The sequence below is a fragment of the Myotis davidii genome, unplaced genomic scaffold (genome assembly GCF_000327345.1).
Source record: "Myotis davidii unplaced genomic scaffold, ASM32734v1 scaffold1496, whole genome shotgun sequence".
Lineage (NCBI taxonomy): Eukaryota > Metazoa > Chordata > Mammalia > Chiroptera > Vespertilionidae > Myotis > Myotis davidii.
The window spans coordinates 30,979-36,742 of record NW_006287744.1 but is presented as its reverse complement, the minus strand read 5'-3'; the positions used below and the strand labels follow the sequence as shown (position 1 = coordinate 36,742).

The 5,764-nt window shown below is 39.1% G+C and overlaps 1 pseudogene; it reads left to right on the top strand.

Annotated features, from left to right (window-relative positions):
- The first annotated feature begins 2,747 nt into the window (after window positions 1–2,747).
- On the top strand, window positions 2,748–3,614 carry LOC102763381 (annotated as a pseudogene).
- The last annotated feature ends 2,150 nt before the right edge of the window (window positions 3,615–5,764 follow it).

The window sequence follows — 5,764 nt, the reverse complement described above, 5'->3', positions numbered from 1 at the left end:
GAAATTTCAAATTCCCAGACCTCCCAGATTCCTCCCCAGAGTGGTTGGAAATGTCCCAAACCATAGAGTTCTTTTGGAATGAGCTCCAAAGGAAATTGCAGAACTAAATATACCCCAAGGTTATGACACCATTCAAATCTGTGCCTCTAAATGTTTCCATTAGGCCATGCTGCTGACCTGTGCCCCTGTCATGGACACTTTTCCTACAGGAATCTTCAACACTTGCAATTCTGGGGAGCCCAGTATACTGTGAAGTCCCTGTCATTGGCACCTACCTAGCCTCTTTTCACATAATCTTTTAAGTTTAGGTGTAGCTAAGTTTATACAACACAGCTTTTAAATCAACATTGTGACAATGTAGATTTAAAAACTGTGTTGTATATTCACCAATGATATATCTGATAAGGGGTTAAGATCCAGAATATATGAAGAACTTATAGAGCTCAACACATGCAAAAAAACCCCACACACATTTCAATTAAAAATGTGTAAAAGACCTGAAGAGACACTTCTCCAAAGAGGAAATACAGATGGTCAATAGACATATGAAAAGATGCTCAACATCACTAATTATCAGATAAATACAGATTAAAACCACAATAAGATATCACCTCACACCTTTCAGAATGGCTATCATCAATAAATGAACAAACAACAAGTGTGGGCGATGATATGGAGAAAAGGGAAAGCCTCATGCACTGTTGGTGGGAATGCAGACTGATGCAGCCATCATGGAAAGGAGTATGATGTTACTTCAAAAAATTAAAAATGGAACTGCCATTTGACCCAGTGATCCCACTTCTGGGAATATGCTGAAGAAACCCGAAATACTAATTTGAAAGAGTATATGCACCCCTATATTTATTGCAGCGTTATTTACAGTAGCAAAGATTTGGAAGCAGCCTAAGGGCTCATCAGTAGATGAGGGAATAAAAAAGCTGAGTAGTACATTTACACAATGTAATACTACTCGGCCAAAAAAAGGAAATCTTACCATTTGGGACAGCATGGATGGACATTGAGTATATTATGCTAAGTGAAAGTAGCCAGTTAGAGAAAGACAAGTACCATATGATTTCACTTACAAGTGGAACCTAAAGAACAAAATAAACTAACAAACAAAATAGAAATACACTCATAGTCACAGATAATAGATTGTCAACTGTCAGATGGAAGAGGGGTTTGGGGTACTAAGAGAAAAAGATGAAGGGATTAATTAAAAAAAACAACACAATCATAGATACAGACAACAGTATGGTGATTACCAGAGAGAAAGGGGGTGGGGAAGGAAGGAGAGGGTGAAGGGGGGATAAATGGTGATGAAAGAAGACTTGACTTGGAATAGTGAACACACAAAACTATATACATATCATGTATTCTAGAATTGTACACCTGAAACCTATATAATTTTATTAACCAATGTCACCCCAATAAATTCAATAAAAATTAAAACTGTGTTGTAGTTTACAAAAAGAATCCTGATTAAGACTGCCTGGATTCAAATCTGGCTCTACCACTCACTAGATATATGATCTTGGGCAAATTGAACCTTAGTGAACCTTAGTTTTCTCATCTGTAAATTGGGAATGCCAATAGTCTCTGTCCCATAGGGTCTCTGAGAGGATTAGCAATAATACATAATGATGCATGAAAAGTACCTAAAATATTCAATGCCTTGACAATTCTATTATCCACCTTTTTTTTTAATCGCAAAATTAAGGCTTAAGAAGATTGTAGTGAACCTTAGTTTTCTCATCTGTAAATTGGAAATGCCAATAGTCTCTGTCCCATAGGGTTTCTGAGAGGATTAACAATAATACATAATGATCCATGAAAAGTACCTAAAATATTCAGTGCCTTGACAATCCTATTATCCACCTTTTTTTATCACAAAATTAAGGCTTAAGAAGATTAAGTTACTTGTTCAAAATTCTACAGCTATTATTGTGGGGAGTAACTTTTCCAAATTCATTCCAAAGAGTTGGCTAAGGACTCAGATGAGCTATGGAAAAATTAGTAAAAGCAAACAGAAGATGATCTAAGAGACAGGAAATCAAGAGATCTAAGCCCAGGTTTATAGATTTCAAAACTGGATAGATTGAGTTCCAGGTTAAGATCGCATTTCTGTAGCAATTCCTGATTTCTACAGCTATTATTGTGGGGAGTAACTTTTCTAAATTCATTCCAAAGAGTTGGCTAAGGATTCAGATGAGCCATGGAAAAATTAGTAAAAGCAAACAGCAGATGATCTAAGAGACAGCAAATCAAGAGATCTAAGGTTTATAGATTTCAAAAATGGATAGATTGAGTTCCAGGTTAAGATTGCATTTCTGTAGCAATTCCTGGTAATCTCCAAATTTCCCCTTTTGGAATAGGTGTAAGGACCTGGAAAATTCTAAATGTACAATACTGCAGGAAATGAAGGATAATAGTGAATCATTTGTATAGTTTTGGAGGAACTTCTAGTAGAAAATGGATGGAGGTAGACTAATCAGTAAAACTGCTGGGCTGGATATGTGTTGTTCTCTAAAACAGGAGAGCATGTGCTGCTGAGATGTTGGTAAAAAACGCCAAACCTTTGTTCCCATCTTGTAAGATGGTGGGTGAAAAGAAAAGGATGGAGGTAGACTAATCAGTAAAACTGCTGGACTGGATAAATGTTGTTCCCTAAAACAGAACAGTATGTGCTGCTTAGATGTTGATAAAAAAAAAAAAAAAATGCCAAACCTTCTTTCCCATCTTGCAAGATGGTGGGTGAAAAGAAAACTGAGAAGCCGGATACTAAGGAGAAGACACCTGATTCTAAGGAGCAGAAACCTGAAGCCAAGAGGAAGGCTGACGCTGGGGGCAAGGTTAAGGCCCCTAAGAAGGGGAAGCCCCCCTGCAGCCGAAACCCGATCCTCCTCAGAGGAACTGGCAGATACTCCCGGTCGGCTAGGTATTCGCGAAAGGCCACGTACAAAAGGAAGTATTCGGCCTCTAAACCCAGGATTGAAAAGAAAAAGGAGAAAGTTCTTGCTACTGTCACAAAACCAGTTGGTGGCGACAAGAATGGTGGGACCCAAGTGGTTAAACTCCGCAAAAGGCCCAGATATCATCCTCCTGAAGGTGTGCCTCGAAAGCTGCTGAGTCAGAGCAAGAAACCCTCCAGTCAGCATGTGAGGAGACCGCCGGCCAGCATCCCTCCTGGGACCATTCTGATCATCCTCACCGGGCGCCACACAGGCAAGAGGGTGGTTTTCCTGAAGCCGCTGGGCAGTGGCTTGCCTCTTGTGACTGGACCTCTGTCCCTCAATCGAGTTCCTCTTCGTAGAACACACTAGAAATTTGTCCTCGCCACCTCCACCAAAATTGCTATCAGCGGTGTGAAAATCCCCGAACATCTCAATGATGCTGACTTCAAGAAGAAGCTGCGCAAGTCCAGACACCAGGAGGGTGAGATCTTCCACACAGAGAAAGAGAAATACGGGATTACAGAACAGCGCAAGGTTGACCAGAAAGCTGTGGACTCGCAAATTCTGCCAAAAATCAAAGCTGTTCCTCAGTTCCAGGGCTGCCTCCGCTCTCTGTTCGCTCTCACCAATGAGCTTTATCCTCACAAACTGGTGTTCTAAATTTCTTATAAGAACCCAATTAAGTAACCGAAAAAAAAAATGTCAAACCTTATAGCCACTGTCCATCATCCCACTGTCTTTCAAGAGCTTGAAGTTAGAGAGTCAGAAAGAAAAGAAAAAGTGCATCGATCCCCACCCACCTTGCTTCACCCCACCATGCAGGCACTCTCTTATAGGTTGTAAAAGTTACATCCCCCATGTGGCCACCACACCACTATATCCCCCAAACGTGCATTGGTATACTCCAGTGATTCCCAAAGTGGGCGCTACCGCCCCCTGGTGGGCGCTGCAGCGATCCAGGGCGGGCGGTGATGGCCACAGGTGCATTTGTTTTAACTTTTTTTGTATTACCTTTCTATTCTGAGTTCAATAAATAGTTTCATAATTTCAAACTTCAATGTTTCTAATTTACACCTTTCTTTACTATATTTTACGAAAAAGGTAGAAACATTAATACATATATCTTTCTGTTTAATTGCTATTGAAATTTAAAAAAAATTAATTTCTAGGGGGCGCTGAGTAATATTTTTTCTGGAAAGGGGGCGGTAGGCCAAATAAGTTTGGGAACCACTGGTATACTCCTTTAACAGGCATTCTAAAAGACCTAGAACTTCAAAAACATAATGACCAGAGTATATCATTTTTGGAAATAAACAAAATGAGATCAGGCAAAGGCTACTTATTCAAAACCTGAAAGTAGTCACCATCATTTGCATTTCACAAAGACTTAAAGGCAGGCAGAGGAGTGGGATAGTTTCATAGCAGAAAAAGGGAAGTCTCGAGGTAGGCCCTGATTGGAGTCTGTTGGCCTGGAGAAGCTAGGAGCTGGGTGTTCCTAAGATTGGTTAGGGGTGTATGTTTGGCTTTCTCTGGTTGGTGCTAACGTGGAAGCATGCGTGAAAAATAGGGAAGCTGTCAATTATTAATCAAGTCATGATCATTTGGGGCTGATTGTAGTTATTGTTTGTCTTCTTGGACTGATTGCTAGAGGTAGGAATGAGACTTCCTTTAGGTCTGACATATAAAGAAGGCTGGCTTCCTGGACTGGTTACTGTAGATGAGGGGTTAGTTTCCTGGGCTGGTTGCTGCAAATCCCTATTTATATATTCAGACTCAAGTTTATAACATTTTAGGATGTGCATGTAGAAACAGAGACAGGGGAACTCTGTTTTCAGAATATGTCCGACATTCTAATTGTTCACATAAATGCTTCTGAAAAGAACCATGAACTGCCACAGGTGACTTGAGGTAGAGTTTCTCAATCCCAGAGTCAAAGCTCTTGAGTTGCAGGGCAGGAGAAGGGTTGATCTAAGTCTAGGAAAACTGTACTGAATAAATTCTACTTTTAAATTCACAACTCTGATATTGGTCAGAGACAGGTTTTCAACAAGCACCTAAGTGGATATTGAGCGCAGCCAAAGAAAGACTTTATTTTCTATCTGTTGGCAAACACTAAAGCTAGAAAAATGCATCTTCAATCAAAGATAAAGAAGTAATAAATCCTCATTTTCCTTGTGAATGATTTTTCTATGGTATAAAGAAGGAAATATCAATTGTCTTAAAGACTTCAAGGAATTATCTCTGAAAACTATTTGTTGTAAGTTAAAGACTAATTTTTAGGAAAAGAGATTTCATTTTTCTGAAAGATATGCAAGAAATCAGAGACTTCATTGAAAAAAATTTATATAAAATATGTTGTTCTAAAAAGAGATCAAGGTAAGGCATAAAGGTAATAGAAAAAGTTGAAATGTAATCTGAGATAAGGAAAAACCTGAGGTCCTCTCAAAAACTGCAAGAGTAAGATTAAAGTAGAATAAACATCTTTAAAAGAAAGAATTCCCACATAATTAGCTCCTAGTCTACCACAGAATACAAAAGAAAAAAGATTAAGCCCAGCCCAGGTGAGCATTGTTTTAGGAACCAAGAGGTTTCCCATTCAAGGCACATGCCAGGATTGTGGGCTAGATCTCTAGTAGGGGGTGTGCAGGAGGCAGCCGATTAATGATTCTCTCTCAATATTGATGCTTCTATCTCTCTCTCCCTTTCCCTTCCTCTCTGAAATCAATAAAACTATATTTTTAAAAAAGAAAAATGATTAAGAGTAGATTATCAAATGGAGGAAAAAGTAACAGAGAAAAAAGAAATTAATA